Source organism: Podarcis muralis, chromosome 3 (assembly GCF_964188315.1).
Source record: "Podarcis muralis chromosome 3, rPodMur119.hap1.1, whole genome shotgun sequence".
Taxonomy (NCBI): Eukaryota; Metazoa; Chordata; class Lepidosauria; order Squamata; family Lacertidae; genus Podarcis; species Podarcis muralis.
This window is the reverse complement of record NC_135657.1, coordinates 21,243,428-21,268,797: the sequence shown is the minus strand read 5'-3', so window position 1 is coordinate 21,268,797 and position 25,370 is coordinate 21,243,428. Positions and strand designations below refer to the sequence as shown.

Below are 25,370 nucleotides of genomic sequence, written 5' to 3'. Positions count from 1 at the left end.
CCTCCTCTGGACACGTTCCAGTTTGTCAGTGTCCTTCTTGAACTGTGGTGCCCAGAACTGGACACAGTACTCTAGGTGAGGTCTGACCAGAGCAGAATACAGTGGCACTATTACTTCCCTTGATCTAGATGCTATACTCCTATTGATGCAGCCCAGAATTGCATTGGCTTTTTTAGCTGCCGCGTCACACTGTTGGCTCATGTCAAGTTTGTGGTCAACCAAGACTCCTAGATCCTTTTCACATGTACTGCTCTCAAGCCAGGTGTATTTGTGCCTCTCATTTTTTTTGCCCAAGTGCAATACTTTACATTTCTCCCTGTTAAAGTTCATCTTGTTTGTTTTGGCCCAGTTCTCTAATCTGTCAAGGTCATTTTGAAGTGTGATCCTGTCCTCTGGGGTGTTAGCCACCCCCCCCACCCCCCAGTTTGGTGTCATCTGCAAATTTGATCAGGATGCCCTTGAGTCCATCATCCAAGTCGTTGATAAAGATGTTGAATAAGACCGGGCCCAAGACAGAACCCTGTGGCACTCCACTAGTCACTCTTCTCCAAGATGAAGAGGAACCATTGATGAGCACCCTTTGGGTTCAGTCAGTCAGCCAGTTACAAATCCACTGAGTGGTAGCATAGTCAAGACCGCATTTTACCAGCTTCTTTACAAGAATATCATGGGGCACCTTGTCAAATGCCTTGCTGAAATCAAGGTAGGCTACATCCACTGTGTTCCCTTCATCTACCAGGCTTGTAATTCTGTCAAAAAACGAGATCAGGTTAGTCTGACATGACTTATTTTTCAGAAATCCATGCTGACTATTGGTGATCACAGCATTCCTTTCTAGGTGCTCACAGACTGTTTGCTTAATGATCTGCTCCAGAATCTTCCATGGTATTGATGTCAGACTGACTGGGCGATAATTATTTGGGTCCTCTCTTTTCCCCTTTTTGAAAATAGGGACAACATTTGCCCTCCTCCAGTCTGCCGGGACTTCTCCTGTTCTCCAGGAATTCTCAAAGATGACTGCCAGTGGTTCTGAAATCACATCTGCCAGTTCTTTTAATACTCTTGGATGCAGTTCATCTGGCCCTGGAGACTTGAATGCATCTAGACTAGCCAAGTATTCTTGTACTATCTCCTTAGTTATTCTGGGCTGTGTTTCCTCTGTTGAATCATTTGCTCCAAATTCTTCAGGTCGGGCATTGTTTTCTTTATCAGAGAAGACTGAGGCAAAGAAGGCATTGAGGAGTTCAGTCCTTTCTGTGTCACCTGTTTGCATTTCACCATCTTCCCCTCTGAGTGACCCCACTGTTTCTTTGTTCTTCCTTTTGCTACGGACATACCCATAAAAGCCTTTTTTGTTGCTTTTAACCTCTCTAGCAAGCCTGAGTTCATTCTGTCCTTTAGCTTTTCTGACTTTGTGTCTACATGTGCTGGCTATTTGTTTGAATTCCTCTTTGGTGGTTTCCCCCCTTTTCCATTTTTTGTATACATCCTTTTTTAATAATAAGTTGGCTGAACTAGAAACCCACCTGGAAAGAATAGAAACGGAAAACACAGAAATGAAAATCAAACAAGCAGACCCCGAAGATCGCAGTAGATGCTGCAACATCCACTTCTGCAACTTTCCTGAAAAAGTGGAAGAGAAAAGCCCAGCAAACCTAATTGTTCGCTGGCTGAAAAATACTATCCCAAACCTGGCACTCAAGGTAGACGACCTGGGGAGGGCTCACAGAGCCCTAAAACATATGCCGAACCCCCCCCCCCCCAAGAGACATCATTGTAATAATAATAATAATAATAATAATAATAATAATAATAATAATAATTGTGTGCTTCACACCCTACAAAAAGAAAGAAGAGGTATGCAACAACCTCAGAAACTCAACCAACCTTCGATACGGAGACAACCCAATATTGGCCTTACAGGATTTATCTCAGGACACCTAAATCGGAGGGAAAGCCTACGCCCATGCACCCAGCATCTCCAACAAGCAGGGATCAAGTACCGATGGGGCTTCCCCTTCTGCCTCATTGTAACAACCAACAGAACACAACACATGGCTACCAACATACCCAACACTGGTGTCACAAAGACGCTTAACACCGTCTCACTGACCATCCCCTATCGCAAATGACAGGGAGGATGGCCTGCCCCTGAACAAGGCCCTCCACACCAGCTGAGACTTAGGACCAACCGGCTAAACACCAGAAGGCCCAAAATACCCATAAAAACATCTATATGACTACATATAGGATACTCTTTATAATTTACCCCCAACTCTTTAACCCAAATCTAATCCTAATCCCACTATTCCCCCACCCACCACTCGCTAGGTCAGCACAACCCCATTGGTTCGTTAAACAACACAAAGTCGGGCCCACAGGTAAACTTTGCAAAGTCAGAAGCTATGTGCTTCTTCACCTCTCCTCACACCCAAAAAGAACTCACTAATGTCACCAAAATAAAACTTTGCCACACCGAGTTCAGATACCTAGGGGTACAAATAACCAGAAACCTCAATAAATTTTACCTCCACAACTACAAGCCCCTGTGACAACAAATTAACAAAGACCTAAAGAGATGGAACAACATGAATTCCACTCCTTCAGGCAAAATAGCCATGATCAAAATGATCACCCTCCCAAAATTAACCTACCTATTCCAAACCCTCCCAATCTGGATTCCCCCAACCCAACTCCGCAGATGGCAGAGAAAACTACACTCTTTTTTCTTTTCACATAAAAAGCCAAGAATAAGCCCCAAATACCAGCACCTCCCCACCTCAGAAGGAGGATGGGGAATCCCCAACATAGAAGCATATTACATTGCCAACCAAATATGCCATATAATCCCATATATACTAGAAGATGAGACAAAACAATGGATACACCTAGAGAGGGACACAATTGAAAATACCTGCACCACAGCATACCCACTCCTCCCAAACTAAGGAAAATTCCCACAACACTTAACAGGTACACACAGACCATGCTCAAAGCATGGAAAACAGAAATAGGCAAACTATCCCCAACCCCATCCCCACTAATTCCCCTGGTGTACCACCCATTATTCCACCATGCAGCACAAAACCTCCAGATAAAAACCTGGCAAACCAAAGGCTTATATCGTCTAATATTCTATAAAAATAACAAACCTTTGTCAACACAAGAAATACAGGACAAACTAGAAGACACCCAAATGCCCTGGTTAGCACAACACCAATTACATGCCATCTTAAACAATCCAGCAGTAAAATCAGCAGCAACTAGGCCCCTGACAACCTTCGAAAACCTTCTCCTGACAACAAAGGGACACGGTAAAGGGATGGTATCCGCAATATACAAAATACTACTCCAAAATCCCACGAACCCCCTAGATGCAATAAAAAAACAATGGGAGGGTGACATAGGCTATGAGATTAACCCCACTCAATGGACCAGAATGTGCTCTAAACCCCCCTTTAAATCCATATCAACAAAAAGAAAAGAACTCACTCTGAAACTTACCTACAGGTGGTACCTAACACCAAGAAAACTAGCGCTAATACGACCAGGAACCTCACCAAAATGCTGGAGAGGGTGCACCTCCACAGGCACATACCTCCACATGTGGTGGGAGTGCCCCAAAATCCAACTATTCTGGACAAGAGCCATACGAGAAATATGTAAAATAACTAAGCAAGTATTAGAAATCACCCCAGAATTGGCCCTACTAAACATCTTCCAAGACAATAATGCCCACTTACACCACAAAGAACTCATAACCGACCTACTTTCAACAGCCAGAAACATCATAACCAGACACTGGAGAGACCTGTCAGGAGTAAGCATGGACCAATGGTACCAAGTAGTATGGGAAACAGCCTTACTAGAAAAATTAACCAATAAACTGAAACTAACACGGGGACAAACACCTTCCCCTTCCCCTTTATCACATACACAGCCCAACAAGACAAATGACAAAAATCCACCAACAGCATACAAATCAATATGGCTAACCTGATCCAAAACACCCACCCACCCCACTCACACATGAAAACAAAGATCACCACAGCCAATCACAAACAAACAACCACACCCTGGGCCAACCCCAACCTCTCTCACCACCAAAGGAGCACAAGTGAACAGCAAAGAACCTGCACAAGCGACGCTGACACAAAACCCCACATATATTAAGTAAAATAGAACTATTGCCACCCCACCCCCACTCACCTTTTCCCGTCCACCTCTTCCCCCCTTTTCTTCCTAATGTCTCAACAAATGAAACTGATCTGTAAAAAATGTTACTTGAAAAATAGAGAGAGAGATTGCACATACTTTTGTAAACCAAGAAAATCTTTAATAAAAATAAAATAAAATTGTGCTATAAATGTGTGAACCCTCCTGGAGATAATTCATGGACTTGTACAGGAAAGAAGAAACCATCATTTGTAATCAATATCCAATTAATTCCCTAGGCTTAACAATTTCCACCAATGATTAAAAAAAACCTCCTGCACTAGAAATATTGTCTTCAGATAGCCCTACTGAGCCCAGGTTTTCTGTAGGACTGACCACTAGAATTATAGCAACTAAACACATGAATAATGCTGCATTCATCTGTCTGTCTGTCTGTCTGTCTATCTATCATCTATCTATCTATCTATCTATCTATCTATCTATCTATCTATCTATCTATCATCTATCATCTCCCATTGATTTATTAGTGATCTCCCCACCACCCCGCCGCCGCCATCAGCCATAATCTAACAAATCTATATGGTTTTCCTTACTCATTCTACTCATAACTATTGATGGGGTAGAAATTTCTGTTCAGTTCACATTTAATTAAAACTTTCTGAACAATATGGAAATAAAAAAGAGGCCACCCTTCAAAAATTGCACTTTTAATAGATTTGCAGTTCAGTTCTCCAGCCAACTAAGGTGTGCAAACATGCCCATACTAGGGTAAAGTGTGCAAATAAATGCATAGGTTAGTGAAAATAACGTACAAAATGCATCATAGTAAGGGGAAATTGCTTTTCAAAAATGTGTGCCTTAGCCAAAACTGCATGAAAAGTGTGTTCATTAGGGGGAATGTGCACGGAAATGTTTATAAATTTGTATTTGCAATTTAACCAAAATTCACAAATTGCTGCAGAAATGTTGAGAACTGAATTCAAGACAGGAACAATTAGAAACAGGCATATTCGCCATTCCCTGCTCTTAACAAAAATAGCCAAGATTTTGAAATGTAGTACATGCCAGCAAATTAATTTTATTGTTATATTCATTACTCAGATTGCTAAAACAGGGCAGATTACAGCGTAGAAAAATAAAATGGTGCCATCACACTCAAATAAGCAATGAAATCAGGTAAAATATAACAAATGAAGTTATCATCTATAACTCTGGACTGTCATAAAACTTTGACAGAGAGTCCCATCAATGCCATCAGACTCCTGCAAAGGCAGAGGTATGTTTTCATTTGGCACCTGAAGGTGTGTCAGATGCAGTTGCCAAACAAGGTCATGACTTGTTTACAGGTAAAGTTTACAGGTTAGCAATGTTCTTAGGCCATCTGGTAAATAGTATGTACAGTGAGACATTGGTGATCTCTGCTGTATTGAATAGATGCAGCAGATCCTGTGTCATAAGTGCTTTTCAGTGAAATGAATGCAGCTTAGTCATAGGTTCAGGGTGGGGAAACTCCTCCTCATTTGGCACTCTATTTGGTCCCCAGGCCTACTATAAAGGTAAAGGACCCCTGACCATTAGGTCCAGTAATGGCCGACTCTGGGGTTGCGGTGCTCATCTCGCTTTACTAGCCAAGGGAGCCGGCGTACAGCTTCCGGATCATGTGGCCAGCATGACTAAGCCACCTCTGGCGAACCAGAACAGCGCACAGAAACACTATTTACCTTCCCGCCGGAGCAGTACCTATTTATCTACTTGCACTTTGATGTACTTTCGAACTGCTAGGTTGGCAGGAGCAGGGACCGAGCAACGGGAGCTCACCCCGTTGCGGGGATTCAAACCACCGACCTTCTGATTGTCAAGTCCTAGGCTCTGTGGTTTAAGCCACAGCGCCACCCGTGTCCCTTCAGGCCTACTATACAAAGGTAAAATTAACATTCATTGCTCCACCCACTTTTGCCTCTGGCTCTGTCAGGATCCTAGAGCCCTCCCACCTCCTTCCCAAAGCTGGGAAGGTGCTAACTAGACTTAGGGGAGAAGGTGGGAAGACTCTAGGACTCTCTCAGAGTCCCAAAGCCCAGCGCCTTGTTTACCCAGCTTTGGGAAGGCAGTTTGAGGGCTGCAGAGAGGGGCCCCTCAAATGTTGCCGAGGGCTGCCCAAAATGCCTTGAGGGTTGCATTGGACCACCTTGTGCTATGGGATTGTTGTTGATCAGAACACGAGCCAGCCGTGTGGTATGACTGCAAAAAGGATGGGCACAATTTTAGGCTGCATCAATAGACGCAGAATTAATGGAACTTTGTTCTGCACTAGCGATATATCATCTGAAGTACAGTGTCCCATTTTGGATCTTGTAGTTTGAATTCTTCTGTGCAAAGCTTGTAAACTGCGGGTGGGGAACCTCTGGCCTGACACAGATCCCAATTTGGCCTTTCCCCCAAACCACACCCACCTACCCTATACCTGACGTCTTATGTGATGTCATGTGTGATGCAGGGAGAGACACTCAATCACAGAGTCGATCCATGCAGAGAGCAGCTTTGCCAGCCCTATGTTTGGTGCTTTGCCAAGCAAAGGGCCAGCAAAACCCCATGCGCTATCGTTCCCAAGTGCCTGGCAGCCAACTGGCTATTGAGTCCTTGGGAAGTGCTGCGCAAGGGACACCTGGGTGGGACAAACCGCCTGTCAGTCATCTGACATAACGATGCCTGGTGATTGACAAGAGGGTTGTCCAGCCCACCTGTCAGCACCAGCCTATGGGGGGTGAGGACAGATAGCGATCTGGCCCATCAGGCCAAAAAAGGTTCCTTGATCTGGACAAACTGGAACAGTTTCAGAGGAGTACAATGAAGGTGGTCGGTGGGGGGAAAGTCCCATGAGAGGAAAACTGGAGGAACCAGGTAAGCTTAGCCTGGAAAAGAGAAGAGTGAAGTTCAGGTCAATTCTGTGTCCAGGGCAGCTGTTTACCAGCTCCCTCTGGTACACAGGCTGAGACCCTATCTGCCCATGGACTGTCTCGCCAGAGTGGTGCATGCTCTGGTTATCTCTCGCTTGGACTACTACAATGCGCTCTATGTGGGTCTACCTTTGAAGGTGACCCGGAAACTACAACTAATCCAGAATGCGGCAGCTAGACTGGTGACTGGGAGCGACCGCCAAGACCACATAACACCGGTCTTGAAAGACCTACATTGGCTCCCAGTACGTTTCCAAGCACAATTCAAAGTGTTGGTGTTGACCTTTAAAGCCCTAAACGGCCTTGGCCCAGTATACCCGAAGGAGCATCTCCACCACTTTCATTCAGCCCTGACACAGAGGTCTAGTGCCGAGGGCCTTCTGGCAGTTCCCTCATTGTGAGATGCCAAGTTACAGGGAACCAGCAGAAGGCCTTCTTGGTAGTAGCACCCACCCTGTGGAATGCCCTCCCACTAGATGTCAAATAGAACAACAACTACCACACTTTTAGAAGACATCTGAAGGCAGCCCTGTTTAGGGAAGCTTTTAATGTTTGATGGACTACTCTATTTTAATATTTTGTTGAAAGCTGCCCAGAGTGGCTGGGGAAACCCAGCCAGATGGGCGGGAAATAATAATAATAATAATAATAATAATAATAATAATAATAATAATAATAATAATATATTATCATAATCACCATCATCATCATCATCATTATTAATTATACACTGGGTTGAAGAAAAACCTAGTCATAATCAGTGCAGACCCATTGAAATCATTGGGGAGGGGCTATAGCTCAGTGGTCCCAGGTTCAGTCCCTGGCACTGCAAGGTGGGGTTGGGAGAGACCCCTGCCAGCACTGGGGTGCCTGCCTGACTTCTGCCTGGAGGGTGTGTGTGCCCCATTGAGGTAGTGGTGGTGGAAATACCCGGGGGGGGCATAAAAAATGTGGGGGCCAAGGAAGATCAGTTGGCAGGGAATAAGAAATGTCCCTATTTTTATCCGAGGAATGTTGGAAGGTATGTCTATTAAAGGCATGGGGCAGGCACATATGGGGTATCCAATGTGGGGTATCCAATGTTAATTGGACTCAAAGCAAATCCGTTGAAACCAATGGACTTTGGTGCATTGAGTTCAAGGGGTCTACTCTGATGTTGTTGGATATTATTGAATAGTACCATGGAATGGGTAAATTCTTAGAATTTGTTCGAAATCTACAGTATTTATTTCTGAGAATGGCCTTCAAATGCACAAATCATATGCAGTCTTTAGCAGGAGAATGATTATAGCCGTAATGGAAATTCTCAGTGTGGATTTGAACGTTATTGATGTCTGAGTGACAAAATACTTACATATAGCATGTGCCTATGGAGTTGCCTGCGTGATCTCTGAATCCAGACTGCAGAACTGAAAACAATCAGAAAGGAGCCCTTTCTTCATGACGTACTGTTTGCTGTGTTAAGTGTTGGCTTATTTATGCGGAGTTTGGGAAATCTGCCATCGAGCAAGGGGCCATCCATCAGCTAAGGAAATGAAAAGGCATTTGGGAATGGGAATTTGAAGGACACAGAAAGAGACACGCACAGAGAGAAATAGACAGGAGCCAGTCTCTTCTAAGTTCTTAGTTTGGGCACCAAGTTAAGACACAAAAGCATTTGCAACAACATTGTGGGAAGAAAGAATAAAAGCGAGGCTGTACAGCCATTAAGGCAATTAAGGAAAGATTAAGGTTGCTTTTTGTTGAAAGACCCATTAATCAATAGGCCAGAATTCACAGCATGTTGCAAAACATAAGTCTACAAAAAAAAAAAAAAAAAAGAAGGAAAAAAAGGAAGAGGGGGCAGGGTGGGGGCACAGACCAAACCACTGGCCCCAATTCAGAGTTCCTCTTGAGAAGCAGTGGACTGTGTATAAGCTGCTGCATTCAAGGATCAGCTCTGATAATACTGATCACCCCTCTCTCTCTCTCTCTCTCTCTCTCTCTCTCTCTCTCTCTCTCGGCAAGAGTGTGGCAGTAGGGATACCTGAAGCCACACATGCACACCCAAAGGAGATAAGAATTTAATGCTACCAATTAGTGCTATGACGAATCTTGCCTTCAGATTTCCAGATGATTTTTTGTCCCATGTGAAAGAGGCTGGATTCCTCTTGTCTCTGCCTCTTTCTCAGGAGGCTTGAGAAATTCACAAAATTTGCAGTTTACACATGACGTGGCCAAGCGGGTGTGAGTAAGTGAACAGCCTCTTTCATTGTGCAATTATTTCTTGGCACTCTGCAATCTTCCCAGCCCACACTTCCTAAAAGCTCCATGATGTCCATGCTCGCTGCGCTTTCCGGTGAGTGCAGGCACTTTGGAAGGCTGAAGGGTGCAGACTGCAAGAGTGCGGATGGGCAGAATGCACTCACAAAAGGTTAGACAAACCAAAATGCTTGTTTACCAAGCTATTGCACTACCAACCTTACTGTATGCTTGTGAAACATGGACCACTTACAGACGCCATCTCCTACTTCTCGAAAGATTCCATCAACAGTGTCTCCAAAATTTTTTACACATCACTTGGGAATACAGGTGAACTAATACCAATAATACTAATACTGGAAAAAGCAAAGATCACCAGTGTTGAAGCAATGATTCTTCAACATCAACTTTGTTGGACTGGTCATGTTGTTTGGATGCCTGATTATCATCTTCCAATGCAACTACTCTATTCCAAAATGGAAAGCGTAATGCTGGTGGTCAACAAAAGAGGTTTAAAGACAAGGCAATTTTTTAAAAATGTAGTATAAGCACCAACAATTAGGAAACACTGGCCTGCGAGCATTCCAATTGGAGAACAGCGTTTACCAAAGGTGTCATGGGCTTTGAAGACACTCGAACTCAGGACACAAGGGAGAAATGTGCTAAGAGGAAAGGCACGCTTGGCAAATCCACACCGTGATCAACTCCTGCCCAGAAACCAATGTCCCCACTGGGGAAGGATGTGTGGATCCAGAATTGGCCTCCACAGTCACTTATGGACTCATTGTTAAAACCGTGTTTATGGAAGACAATCTTACACGGCTATGAGTGATCACGAAAGAAAGAAAGAAAGAAAGAAAGAAAGAAAGAAAGAAAGAAAGAAAGAAAGAAAGAGAAGACACTGGTCACCTGGGAAGTAAGGCAAATGTGATAAAAAGCCAACATCCCACTCATTATTCGCTTGGATAATTTTCTGACTAAGTTTACTTTCTCATTCATTGAGGATAAATGGTCTGGGAAACATCTTGGCACATCGCTAGGACAAAGTTTGTGTTCAGAAGTTCCGTGTGCATTAGATGCATCATCCTTCTATGTGAACTGTTTTTCCCCATGAGGGATTGCAATGTATGAAAGCAGTAACTAAATATATCTTAAGCCAAATGATGTGGAGGCGTCGTAGTGAAAATTCCTGTTGCATAAACCAAAGGCCTCTGTAAACAGGCAGGTTTTCAGCACGCAGTGAAACTGCACAATCATTGGCACATGTCTTCTTTTTAAACACGTGCACTGTAAACCTATACCCGTCTACCTGGGAGTAAGCCCCTTGGAATTCAGAGAGACTTACTATGCCCAACATGCCTGTCTCTGCCCCTCCCTCTTCTGGTCCTGGGAGACTAGGGGGAGGAGAGATGGTCACAGCCAGAGGGGGAGACACCCTGGCTTTGTCACCAACCTGACTCATCTCTGCCTCTTGGCCTCCGTCCTACTTCAGCTTCTGCCTCTGATTCCGAACTTCTCTCTCCCATTGACTCTCCCTGCTCACCACGCCCTGTTACCTCTTCAGCTTCTGACACCTCCTCCTCCTCCCAGGCTCCTCCTTCTGACCACTTGTCATAGTCCCACCACCAGTCCCCTGGCTCTGAGTCTTCTTCCCATGGGGGTTCCCCAGCTGGTGCCTCCCACTTTTCCTCTGTGTCCAGCCAGTCTGCAACAGGAAGGAAGACAGCTTCCAGCTATTCCTCTTCCCTCTGGAGCCTGCCACATCCACCCAAATCTGCTCCAAGGGGTCCTTCAACCCTCCAGAGCAGATTTTGGGTAGATGAAGAAGAAGAAGAGTTTGGATTTGATATCCCGCCTTTCACTCCCTTTAAGAAGTCTCAAAGCGGCTAACATTCTCCTTTCCTTTCCTCCCCCACAACAAACACTCTGTGAGGTGAGTGGGGCTGAGAGACTTCAAAGAAGTGTGACTGGCCCAAGGTCACCCAGCAGCTGCATGTGGAGGAGCGGAGACGCGAATCCGGTTCCCCAGATTACGAGGCTACCGCTCTTAACCACTACACCACACTGGCTCACTGAGGTGCTATGGAGGGTGGGGAGTGCTGAAAATTGCCTTGCTTGGTATTCAGCTGACTGATACTTTTCGTCAGCACAGTGGTGCCACTTGAATCCCCCCGATATTTCCTTTTTAACTCTGATTTGTGGGAGAATATTTAGTTATTGAATTAATACATCTACTTGAAAAAACCTATTTGACTCTACCCAAGAGCAAGTCCTGCTATGATGATGATTCACAGAAGGGCCATTTCCACAGTAGGCCTTTGACTCTGGAACAAGCTTCCCTCAAAGGCGTATCTGTCTCTCACATTATCGAGTTCTTTCAGGCACCAACTCAAAACATTTTATCTATCCAGGCTTTTGCAGTTCTATAAATAGAAGACGAACTCCTAATTAGCACTGTTTGTACTCCTTTTTAATACTTTGGTACTAAATTTTTAGTGCCTATGTGTTTTTAGCTCTGTTTTTAAATGTTTGGTGTACATTGCCTCAGTGGCATGGCTATTAACATGAGTTTGACCAAACTGCGGGATGCAGTTGAAGACAAGAGTGCCTGGTGTGCTCTGGTCCATGGGGTCACAAAGAGTCGGACATGACTAAACGACTAAACAACAACAACAACACACACATACATAATTTTATTTGAATGCTGCCTTTCCACAGTTCAAACCATGCTCAAGGCAGCTTACAACATGTAAAAAACACATAACATAACAAAAGTAGTCGTAAACAAGAAACAAAACATTAAAAAATATAAAACCAAACCAAACTAAACAATTTCTACATAAATTGCAACAAAATCTAAAATAAAGATGCAAAAAACAAAAACAAAAATCCCAAACAACATTCCAGTCCAAAAGTCTGTTCAGCATCCTCAGCTTTTGTAGCTGGAGTCAGTCAATGCTCCATCCTCCTACCCATGTGGAAAGATGCCTGCAAGGCAGGGAGCAGGTCTTTCAGGCCAAGGTGGTAATCAAACTACCTTATACTGAGCCCAGATCATTGGTCCATTTAGCTAAGTGTTGTTGACTCTGACTAGCAGCTACTCTCCACAGTCTGAAGCAGGTGCTTTCCCCATCCTGACCTAGAGATTACATGGTTTGAACATGGGACCTTCTGCATGCAAATAAGCCCAAAGTTGATAATAAGCGAGATCATGGCTCAGGTGGGATTAGAACCACGGCCTTTCCTGTTCACAGCCACTGCATCATCTGGCTGCGTGAAACTTACTCTCCTATTTGCTCCACACCAATCGCCTGCCCAATCAGAGAACTCTCCTATTGCTTCTGAAATGTGCTCCGGCTAGGGATCTGGTGATCTTCCAGGGGAAGTGAGGTTTCACAGAATGGAAGCTGCTACAAAGACCACTTCTGTTAAGAGCTGCTGTTAGTTTCTGCTGCTAATCCTAGCGCCTCCCGTTTTTCCAGCAGCTACCAATCAACCTGTTGCATACCACAGACTGAGGTTTTTGCCTTGTTATTTATTTTGCTTCTTGCTGGGAATGAGGTAGCCCTTTCCAACGAAAATATTCTTAAGGCTGCAACAACCGTGGCGTGAGCCCCACTAAAAATTCGGCACAATTCATTTCCGAGGCATAAAGTCAAGCTGCACAAATGATGAGTTGCAAGGGGATCAAAAGCAATCCTGATCTGAACCACCAAAACTCATATTAAGACTCATATTAAGGAGCCAATAAAATAGGATACATAGCTATCCTGTTCCGAAAGGTCTCTTCCAACCCTCAGGAGGGACAACAGAGAGAAAGAGAGAGAGGGCATACAGAGGAAGGAAGAGGTAGGAAAGGTCATTGAATCATAGAATTGTAGAGTTGGAAGGAACCCCAAAGGTAATCTAATCCAACCCCCAGCAAGGTCTGTTCATTCACAAAAGGGAAGTTAGGATCCAAACCTTTCTCTTCTTCCTTTAACTTGTTCTGTTTGCCAGTCTTATGACACGCTTGCTGATGGCCATTTATTTCCCAGCAACTTGTCTTCTGGAGTGACAAGAAAGGAAACCCTTTGCTATGCACAGGCATCCCCAAACTGGGCCCTCTAGCTGTTTTGGGACTACAACTCCCATCATCCCTAGCTATCAGGACCAGTGGTAAGGGATGATGGGAACTGTAGTCCCAAAACAGCTGGAGGGCCGAATTTGGGGATGCCTGGCTATGCACTTCCTATCTTCAGCTGGGCATTCCAATAGGAAGGGAGGCTGGTTGTTAATTCAGATTGCTGCTCTTCCTTTGAGCAAGTAATTGAAATAAGTTTCACCAACCAGCTACTCAGGCATATCTAACCCTGTCATACCCATTGCAGAAGAAGAAGAAGAAGAAGAAGAAGAAGAAGAAGAAGAAGAAGAAGAAGAAGCCGCCATCATGGCTATCAGTGAGATGGTGTAATTGAGAATCACTGGCTTTGCAAGATGCCTTCAGGCTCCTATTTTGGGGTGGAAATGGGGAAGACGGGGTCTTAATATGCTAATTAAGAAAGGGAACAGAGTGGGAGGGCAAGCCGCACATGTTAAAACCTGCACCTGAAATAATTGGAAATTGGCTTAAAGTGGAGGCGTGTAACCTGATTGATTTGCCAGCTCCAGGGCACGTTGCTTCATCTTTGGAGTCAGGGTCATCATGCAATCCCTAATGTAACAGATGTAGTTTGAGAGGGAGCCGTCACTGGCGGGATGGAGCTGACAGCTCAAGCGTTTGCAGAGATGACTGCAACACGGCCAAGGGAATAATTATTTGGGAATGCCTTCGGGTTTGTGATTTTTACACAAGGCAGAAAACATTCTGTGCCCTTCCCCAAGATGCCTGGAGTGTGTTGGAAGGATTGTTGTTTTTTTAATCACCTGAAAGCAATTGTTTTGGATGTTTCGAGATGGAAGATGGGTCAAAAACAGAGGGAGGTCTTGTATTGAGGCTAAAATAACCTAGGAATATACCAGCCGTCCACTCATAATGCCAACAACCTCTTGTGTCACAAGTTCCATGGAGGCAGTAAGTTGTTTTTGTTATTTTTACCCATGGTGTTTTAAGTTGCAAATGAAGGGGCTAATAATTAAAAAAATAAATGTATCTGGTTGTTGTTTTAAATCAGGGGTGTGGAAGCTGTGGATCCCCATATGTGGCTGGGCTCAAACTCCCATCAGCCAGCGTGGTCCATAGCCAAGCATGATGGGATTTGTAGCCTAACATCTGAGGAGTCAGGTGCTTCCCATCCCTGTTTTTCAAAAGCACAACATTTGTCCCTTCATCCTGTTAACTCTAGTCTTTCACTCATACTTTTTTCTAACAGTGGTTTGAAACCACAATTGTTACCCTAAAAAGGTAAAGGTACCCCTGCCCGTACGGGCCAGTCTTGACAGACTCTGGGGTTGTGCGCCCATCTCACTCAAGAGGCCGGGGGCCAGCGCTGTCCAGAGACACTTCCGGGTCATGTGGCCAGCGTGACATTGCTGCTCTGGCGAGCCAGAGCTGCACACGGAAACGCCGTTTACCTTCCCGCTAGTAAGCGGTCCCTATTTATCTACTTGCACCCGGGAGTGCTTTCGAACTGCTAGGTGGGCAGGCGCTGGGACCGAACAACGGGAGCGCACCCCGCCGCGGGGATTCGAACCGCCGACCTTTCGATCGGCAAGCCCTAGGCGCTGAGGCTTTTACCCACAGCGCCACCCGCGTCCCTAATTGTTACCCTAACAATATCCTAAAGCACCCCAGGAAGATGGGCATCTAATCTTTTTCTGAAAAGCTGCAAGGCTGGCTTCCTGAGGAACCTTGTCTGTGGGAAGGGGAAAGTGATGGAATTGGAATGAAAATCAAAACAACAGAGGAGGATGGCTAGGTTGCCTGGTGGTGGTGGGAGGATGCAGAGATAAATAATGTAATTTATTTTTAAGCAGTGGTTGTATCTGGACAGAGGTCCCCGGACCGCAAAGGGGATGGAAACCATCTTGTCTACTCACCATGGTAAAGATGTGTATTCTTGAAGGTCATTCTAATTATCTGTTTGGTAAATTTATAGGCTCCCACTGTTCAGTATAATGACATACCCTCCAACATTTCTCCAATGAAAATATGGACACCCTATTCAACAACAACAACAATTTTATTATTTATACCCCACCCATCTGACTGGTTGCCCCAGCCACTCTAGGTCGCTTCCAACATATATAAAAGCACAATAAAACATTTTTTAGAAAACCTCCCCTATACAGGGCTGCCTTCTGTTGTCTTCTAAAGGTTGTATAGTTATTTTTTTCCTTGGCTGGGGGATCAGATAACTCCGTGCTCTCTAACATTTCTCCAATGAAAATAGGAAAAGTGGGACATTCTGGAATCAAATCAGAAACCAGGATGGCTTCTGTAAATCTGGGACTGTCCTTGGAAAATAGGGACACTTGGAGGGTCTGAGAAGAGGGCAGGAATAAGGGTAAAAAGAGATACCATCAAATTCATCCTTAAAATAATGAAGGGCAGCTGCTCATAAGAAGTTGTCAAAATCCAACAGAGCCATAAAACAGTGAACTCAGATCTCTATCCTCATTGCAGGCAAGCAAGAGGCATAGGAGCTGACTCTTAGGGGTTGAGGGGTCTTCAGCTCCCCCAATAAAATATTTGAGGGCCCCAGCCCCCCCAAAGTTAATGGGCATTGCCATTCATGTATGCCACATCATGTGATGGATTATGTGGGATGGGGCTTACCTGGCCCCCCCCCCCCATATTTAATTCAAGTTTTATATATGCTGGGAGCTGCCCAGAGTGGCTGGGGAAACCCAGCCAGATGGGTGGGGTGCAACTAATAAAATTGTTGTTGTTGTTGTTGTTGTTGTTGTTGTTGTTGTTGTTGTTGTTAGGCACCCCGGCAACTCTGATAAGCCTTATCAAAGTTCAAGGACACATCCCAGCTAAGCAAAAATACAGAGGATGTGAAGCAGGGCCAATTGAAGGCGTGACTGGGGAGGGGTGTGTGGCCTGTGGAGAGTCAGGAGAGTCGATTGAGACACACCTGGAGTATCCTGGCCCAAAGATTCCTCCCTCCTCCCTACTTGTGCAGGCTATTTTGGGAAAGCAGCAGAAGCACCATAAGTGAGATCAAGAGGCACAAACTGCAAATGAATCCAATCGTGATGCCGTTAGGCCGCATTAGCCAGTAGATAAATTATAAAGAAAGAGCAAAGGGCTTTGGTGTCACATGTGTTGATAACAGCTCTGATAATGGTAGCAAAAAGCTGGAGAAGCAGTAATCTTCCAAAAATCGATCAGGAAGGTGAGGAAACTGTGGGACGGGATGGCAATCACTACTTAGAAATTGCTTTGGGAGGGAAGAATGCAAACACTCCAGATTTTTCAACAAAACTGGTGGTCTTTTATTCTGTACCAAAAAAGAGAGAAGAAATTATAACTATGGGTGTTCTTATAATATGATATAGTGTGACAATACTTGATGCATTTGATCTAAGATTTAAGTAATATCTCGTAATTATGTAGTTAGGAAACTCATGTAAATATATCCGCATGCCATAAGATCCTGCAAGATGGCCTTGTTCCCTGCCAGCAGTGGTCTTTAAAATACTTGTGATTGCAAGTATAACAGAAAAGGGGGTGGGGGGAGAGAGAGAAGGAAACAATGTCAGCTCACATTAACAATATGAATAATCCATCACTCCTAATTTAAACATTAATATAAGCAGTCCATGTGTCCTAACAGATAGGCAGGTGAGCTATATATTCAAATACAGAAAGGGGCAGTGAGATCTTCAGACCAGGTGGTTGTTCATCCTTGCAACCTTGGAAGTACAAGTCTCTGCAACCATTCTGGCTTGCAGGATCCACTTTTGCTGTCTACCCGTTAGTCCCCACACCCAAGGTATATAATTTCAGAGTGCGCAAACATCTGCACGCTTTCTCCCTATGCTACGGTATCGGTCAACCTCCTTCCTCCAAGCTGCTGTGTCCCCTGAGAAGTAAACTGCCATTGGCATCAGGGAAAGAACGATATCTCTGTGCTAGTGCACATACTATGTGTGCAAAAAAAGCTGCCAGGTTCAATTCCATATAGGGCAGGAGAAGACTCCATTCTGAAATCCTGGAGAGCTGCTACAAGTCTGCGAAGGTCTGGCCAGTGGTTGAGTCAGCTCCACATATTCCTAGCTTCTCTTCTGGGGAGAAAGGCTGGGAAATTGGTGTGTGGTGGCTATTCATCATGCTGGAAGGACAAGGTTAACTTTCCTTTCATTCACTCACCATGGTTATTCTCCTGATAAACTCTATAACTGTTTTGGTGGGTTTTTTTAAAGTAGAAAATAGACACATTAAATGCATAGGCACATTTAACCATCTATTTTGATGGGAGGCAGTTGAGCTTCTTCCATCCCAAGGCAGTGTTGCTCCAAAGGGGCTCTTATGTTCTTAAGACAGGAGACTGAGAGCCCTGTTGGAAAAAACCAAATGCTCATCTATCCCAGGGTCCTGTTTCCCACAGTGGCCAATCAGATGTCTCTGGGGAGAACTAAAGACTGAAAAGAAATGAGAAACCAACAGATTCACTCATTCCTTAGAGCTAGCTGATATACCAGTTTGCTGCTATGCTACAACTCTTGTGTGTCTTAAGTTCACAGTGCCGTTCTCATGCTTCCCCTTCTCCCTTTATTATTTCAGCTGTATGCAACCTCTGGTGATAACCCCCTATTTCCCCAAACCCCTGGTTTTTCAAATTTTCTCAGTTCATCTTATCCTCACAAAGTTCATCTCTTCGTAATCACAGGGACTAGCTCCAAGAGACCACCTGCATTGTTTGGGATTCTACGTGCTGAAGTGCCCCATGTCAATATTTCCGTCGAATGCCTGCTGAACGCTGAAACTATATGTTACGGACTCTCGGAAAGTGGCTACCGGTGGCCTCCCATAAGCCAGCAAGCTCCACAGAATGTCAACCCTGTCCAAGGATTCAACATGAGATGAAACGTTGCATTGTAACCAACAGAGAACGATATTCAGTGTATTGCTAAGGTGACATCAGCACAAGAATTCTCTTTGTGCAACTGAACACTCTCCTCCCCCAGCACAATGACCACATCTGTTCTAGGTTTTCCTCTAACCTTCTGGAGCAGATTTGGAGACCACGCGGGGTGCACAGGGGCGGGGACAAGAGGGGCGAATGCCCCATTGTGGTAGTGACAATCCTTGCACTTGCACAATTATTTAGTTGAATGCTGTCCTGAGTCAAATCAGAGCAGAGCCACTGGCATCAATGGACTTGAATTAGTTGTGCGACTCATTGTATTTTTAATTACAGACTCACTCTCTTGTCTGATTTCAGTTTTGTGCCCTCTTTGCAGCTTTTGCTTTAAGTGGGAAACAGATCAATAGAATCTCCAATATTGTGGCTGATTCACATTACTAAAAATGTAGAGATATTGTAAGCAGGGTGTTATGGGAGGCCATGTAAATCTGTCACTGTACAATAAGATGTGCACTAGGTGTACATAATACCTCCATCTTTTGAGTTGGAAGGATCATGGGAATAGATTACAGATGTCCGTGATGCATATGTCATGCCACTGATGTGATGTGATGCATATAAATTTCGACATTATTAGCAGGGAAAGCAGAGTTTCAGACAAAGATTTCCCTTGTTCTTGCTAAGTTCTCCCTCTTCTTGACTAACCCAATATGCCTTCCTGTCTTCCACAAAGAGCCCCTTCTGTCTCTAAGCCTTCTTTAAGGTTTTCATATACCAATTGTCCTTTTATTTCCCCTGCAGAATTTGTTTGTCGGTGTGCTTTCTCTGTCACCTTTCGTTAACACTTCCACGAAAATCCCATGCCATTACAATGCATTGGCTTACGACTTGTGGGAGATGTGGCTCATAGATGGCAACATGTGGCAGGCAAGTGACAACCGGGTTATTGCTGTTGCAGTTAAAACTATGCATCTTGCCTCATAAATCAAACTGCATGCCTTTCTGAGCTCTTCTGGCTTTTCTCTAAGAACACTAGAATATGGGACCGGTGTCACCATGACAGTAAATAGAAACTGGATCAGGTCTTTAAGAGCAGAGAGAGTGCAGCTATTAGCATCGGAGACAGAATTACTGTTATCATACTGCATTAATCTGACTCTTTCCTATGCACTGCCCTCTCATTGTCTTCAGCCGTTTGGAAAGCTTTCCCTTAGCAAACAATCAAACCCACCAAGTTCCCTGTCAATAAATTTTATTTGAGAAATATAGCGGTTGCAATATTGATGGATCTCGCTTTCCCCTCCTTGCTTGTACTGGCTTTCCTCCGCCCAAGAGCTGCATTTAGACAAGAGCAGGTGCCCGTTCTCCTCCGGCAAAAGAAACACAGGCGAACATTGAAGAGCACCCATATTTAAATACTGTATAGTGTGTCTATTTGCATATCTTAGCACATTTTCTCTGCATGGAGTACATTTCAAAATAACCAGGGTTGCGGGGTGTTTGGGTCGGTGGCTACTGGATCTGTTGATAACTTGAAATATGTAAATACATCTCCTCTCCCCTCTCCTTCCCTCTCCCCCCCCCGCCCCCCGCCTTGCTTTCTTCTTTTCTACAACCAGTGCTTTAGATTGCATTAGCTGTAAACAAAGATGTATTTGCAGGGGCAGTCGGTTTGAGTTTATTGTTTATGTAAATCTCTCTGAATGTGACATAGCCAGATAGCTTCCTATGTTGTGCTGATCCACGTTTTAGGCCTGCAGCCAAAAGTATTTTATCTTTTTACTTCATTATAGTGATCTTCCAATTAGCTGTGGTCTGTAATACCCTGATTTTGGTGGCAGTGGTTTGGGGAGGATTGTTTGATAGTTCTGCTCGAGAGGCAAAATGAGTCGCCTTATTATAGAAAGTGCAGAGGTTGTGCAGTAGCCGAGTTCTGTTGCAAAGTTTGCCGATAAGGGGAAAACTGGCCCTTGAGCATCTATTCTCTTCTGTATATTAACACTTCTAATCTGCGCTGCTGATAAAACTGGAAGCCATTTGCCTTTGCAGGAATTAGTTCTGCCTCACTTGTGTAACCAGGCGATGGTGATTAACCTTTAAACTGTCCAATATTCTCAGCAGACTCCTGCTCCAGATTAGAAACTATTTAGTTACGACCAACTAAATTAACAACATTCCCGCCTCTGAAGAATAAGGTTTGGAAGGTATGCATTTTAAGGTGGAATTGTATTTGAAAACAGGGGAGAGATGTGCTTGTTTGCTTCGCACGAGATGCACACATTTGGCGGCGATGGGGCTGCCTAAGAAAATAGGTTCTACATTTCGGAGAAAAGAGGCCTAAACAGAAGAAGCCCGTGTCCTGTACATGCAATTAGTTAGTAGCCATTGATGGACATGTAGATTTGATCCAAACCTACCTATACATGTTTGATTATAGGTAGGTGATACATTTTGGAGAATGTATATATTTGGTTATGTGCAGATGGGTGATTTAAACACACAAACACACACACACACACACACAGAGAGAGAGAGAGAGAGAGAGAGAGAGAGAGCGCAATCATTAAGGGATATTTCACTCCCAGCCATACTAGTCACATAAAAGGAAGTTCCATCAATTTGAATTAAATTTACTTCTGTGCGAATCTGCTTAAAATCAATGCAGAAGTTTACAATGGACACCACCAACTCTAATCAACTGGTGAATTAATCAGCTTTATTTTTTTTTTTAAAAAAAGGCTGTAATCCTGCATCCACTTACGTGGAAGTAAGCTCCATTGAACTAAGTGGAACATACTTTTGAGCAGACATGCATAGGGTTGAGCTGTTCCATGATGAATCCAATGGGGATTTCTTTAAATCTTGAGGTCCAAGGCTGAAGGTTCAGGAACTATATTTTTTAAAATAATAATAATAATGACTTTGGTGTATTATAGGAACAAGGGGGAAATTTTAAATATGACCATCTCTTTAAACAATAAATGTAGCTTTTGTTTATTAAATGTTAGGTGATTTCTCGGGTTAATTTATTTAAGCCTAATCAATTGATCAGTTAAATGCTTTAAAAACTGGGCAATTAATAATTTTCTGATCTTGGGCTGGCAGATAGCACGCAGGCACACGCACATAGGCTGTGATCTGAAACACAATGGTTTGGAACCAAACTCAGTAGAGATCAATGAGACTTAATTCCAAGTAAAAGTATATTGAGGATAGAGTGCCAGCTGTCTCAGATTTGAGATGGCTTGGAAGATCTCTGCCACATAATATGACAAAGAATGTGTGATAAGGAGAAGGTGAGCAATATCGGAAAGGAGGGGAAGATAATTTTCTTTTAGGCAAAAAGGGCTCTCCCAATTTTCTCTCTCTCGGGGTTAAGCTGAACAGTGGAATAGATGTTATAAATATCCACAGCAGCCCCTCATGCCCAATATGCTCCAGCTGCTGGGGTAACTTTGCACTGAGCTATTGCATCTAGATTTTTTTTTTTTTTAATATAATGTAAAACGTATCAGTTGAAATGTAACCTCCAACTCACATGGCATAAAGACAAAAACGAGGGCATTTATGTAATAAACGGTGTAGTGCTTGTCCGACATGCATGGAATGACCGTATTGTTCTCCCTTGCTGGAGAACAAAATCAAAATCCCCGTTAGCAATGTTTTTCTGTTTTACCAGTTTTTACATTGGCTGCCTCCTTAAAAATTGCTAATCTAGATACTACATTAGTAGGGTGTCAGTCAAACTGCAATCCACAGTGAAGCCTTCTTCACATACCAATTTAAATCATTCATGGTCCTTTCTTTGGCATTATTCAAAAGATCATAATAATTTTCTTGTGCCCACAGCACAAAAAAAATCAATTATTTCCCCACAAAGACTTGAAAGTACTTAGCGAGTGCTGCAAGAAAAGCTGAGGGTTATATCAAATTGAAATTGCACTCATTACACACAACACAATTAGTTGCCACTAGTCTGGCCGGTCCTTTAATTCTGAATGGCATATCTTTATTATTACAGAAACAAGCATGCAAATGGCATTGTTCAGGATTTGCCGAAATCAATAGGATATAGTGCTGTGTGTTTGGTGGCCACTGTCACTCAATCGGCTGTGGATTTGAGATAATGTGTGTATTTGAATTAATGAAGGGAATGTGAGACATCATAAGTGACACCCAAATAAAAGAAATGGGTACATGATATTTGTAATTATTCTACTTGTGTTTTTGTTGTAAATACTTGTGCTTTTTGTTTTTTAATCAAAGGATTAATTGCATTTTAATAAGGCATTATGATTTTCAGAGCTTTAGTTAATTAAAACTTGTAGTATATAATTATGAAGTGATGCTGAGATTTTTCTAAAGATCACCCATATGTTTTGAATGTGTACATTTTCCCTCTTCTTGTTATGCAGTTGCTACATGATTCCCTCCCCTCCCTTTCTCTTTTTAATGAATTATATTTAAATGTTTGAGAGATGACGGGTTCGAATTTTGGACAGATTTTTTATATATATTTTTTGTAAGTGGCAGCTACAGTACAAAATGTTCATGATCTTAGGGTTGAGTCATAGACTATGTTTCCTTTGGGCTTTTTGAGGATGCAGGACTCATTCCCTGCATGTGCATTGCACAATTAAGGAAAAAATAAATATCGTGATGTGGGAAACACAATGCTAATTGCTGATCTGTGAAATGACCAGACCTGGAAGCCATTTGGGGAATGTTTTACCTGCATAGCACTGAAATAATGGAAAGGGTGAATTTAGGGATAAAGCAAAAAAAAAAAAAAAAAAAGACACACCCCCCCCCCCGGAGGTGAACATGCAGCTATTGCCCTGATCCAGTTTGCTGAAACTGTAGTGCTCCCTTGGTCATATGCTGCTTCCTTACTCACAAGGAATGCTCATTTGGGACTCACAGCTGTCCATGGAGGTGCAGGTCAATTCTGTCTCCAGGGCAGCTGTGTACCAGCTCCACCTGGTATGCAGGCTGAGACCCTATCTGCCCACAGACTGTCTCACCAGAGTAGTGCATGCTCTGGTTATCTCCCGCTTGGACTACTGCAATGCGCTCTATGTGGGGCTACCTTTGAAGGTGACCCGGAAACTACAACTAATCCAGAATGTAGCAGCTAGGCTGGTGACTGGGAGCTAGGCTGGTGACCTCTGGCTATGTAGGTTGCTGGGAGTCTTGTATTCAAGGGGACCTATCACAGGCAAGCTGTGTTTGAACAGACCTATCAGAAGCAAGCAGGGGGTGGGCCTGGCTTTGTGGAGAACCTCAGCTCCTGGTCTTCACTCAGGTCCTCTCACTGGGCATATAAAGACTCGTTAGCTCAGTCAAAGCTGGATTCCCCATCCTCCCGCCCTGTGTAGTGGTGGGGAGCAGGCAGGTTCTGAATATGCCCTTGCTATGGAAATATTCGGTTGCCGTATTTGGGGCCAGGGAGGAATTTGCCTGCAGATGAATTGGGCCTGTATGGAGAGTATTGCCAACCTCATAGCAATTGTTACAACTTGTTGGCGGATAAGGCATTGGATTGGATCTTTAGTCTAGGTGACGGAGGAGTTTGGGAAGCCACCTACCCTCGCCTCGGGGAATCAGGGGTGCCATGTTACAGAGGTCCAGGGGGAGGTGCTTCTATCCGGATGCCCATTTGGGAGCTGATGGCCATAGGTAAAGGTAAAGGGACCCCTGACCATTAGGTCCAGTTGTGACCGACTCTGGGGTTGCGGCGCTCATCTCGCTTTATTGGCCGAGGGAGCTGGCGTACAGCTTCCGGGTCATGTGGCCAGCATGACTAAGCTGCTTCTGGCAAACCAGAGCAGCGCACGGAAATGCCATTTACCTTCCTGCCGGAGCGGTACCTATTTATCTACTTGCACTTTGACGTGCTTTCAAACTGCTAGGTTGGCAGGAGCAGGGACCGAGCAACGGAGCTCACCCCGTCACAGGGATTCGAACCGCCGACCTTCTGATCAGCAAGTCCTAGGCTCTGTGGTTTAACCCACAGTGCCACCCACGTCCCTGCTGATGGCCATAGCACTCCCCAAAAAAGTGGCAGCCCTGAAGGGATCACCCCTATTTGATGTACTTCACAGGGAATTCCTTAACCCAGGATTGACCCTGCAAAATAGTCTGCCAGCCAGCAGTCAAGTTGGTTGATTCAGGATACATACCTATGCCAAAAGCTACTTGCATCTGTAATCAGTATAGTTGTGGCCTGTTCGAACCCAGGATGTTTACGATCCCCATTTATGCAGAGTTCTTTCCCTTGCAAGATTTAATGTTTTGCTGTCTGCAGTTTTGCAAGGTACATTCTCAAAAATCCCATATTCTGAAAGGGACTGCCCCTTGTGGCACAAAACAGGTCGAATCCATCACACACGTTTTATTTCATTGCCCGCTTTATGCAAAAATGTATAAGTATTTGACTCCCTTATTGAAGGAGGGGATCTATCGCACTGACTCTTCCAGCGTGTCCTATCTGCTGAATAATTGTAAGAAGGACATTGTGGAGAATGTGGCAAGATTTTTGAGTGATGCCATGAAATTACGTCACTATAAGCCCTAAGAGCCACTTTTGTACCTCACAATGTCTGTACAGTTTTATCCTAAAGTACCTCCTACTATGTTTTGTTACCCATGTTGTGTTCTGATCCATGTATATGATGTACTCTTACTATGCCAATAAAGGAAATTGATTGATTGATGTTTGTCCTGTGTATTTATAGTATCTTACCACGATATGGTGGGGACGCAGGTGGCGCTGTGGGTAAATCCTCAGCGCCTAGGGCTTGCCGATCGCATGGTCGGCGGTTCGAATCCCCGCAGCGGGGTGAACTCCCGTCTGCGGTCCCAGCTCCTGCCCACCTAGCAGTTTGAAAGCACCTCTAAAGTGCAAGTAGATAAATAGGTACCACTTTCTAGCGGGAAGGTAAACAGCGTTTCCGTGTGCTGTGCTGGTGCCGGCTCGCCA

The 25,370-nt window shown here is 44.1% G+C and overlaps 1 long non-coding RNA gene across 2 annotated transcripts in view; it reads left to right on the top strand.

The window, feature by feature from the left end:
- The window catches only part of LOC114594740 (uncharacterized), a 52,727-nt gene that overhangs the window by 11,334 nt on the left and 16,023 nt on the right, over positions 1–25,370 (top strand). The window lies entirely within an intron of this gene.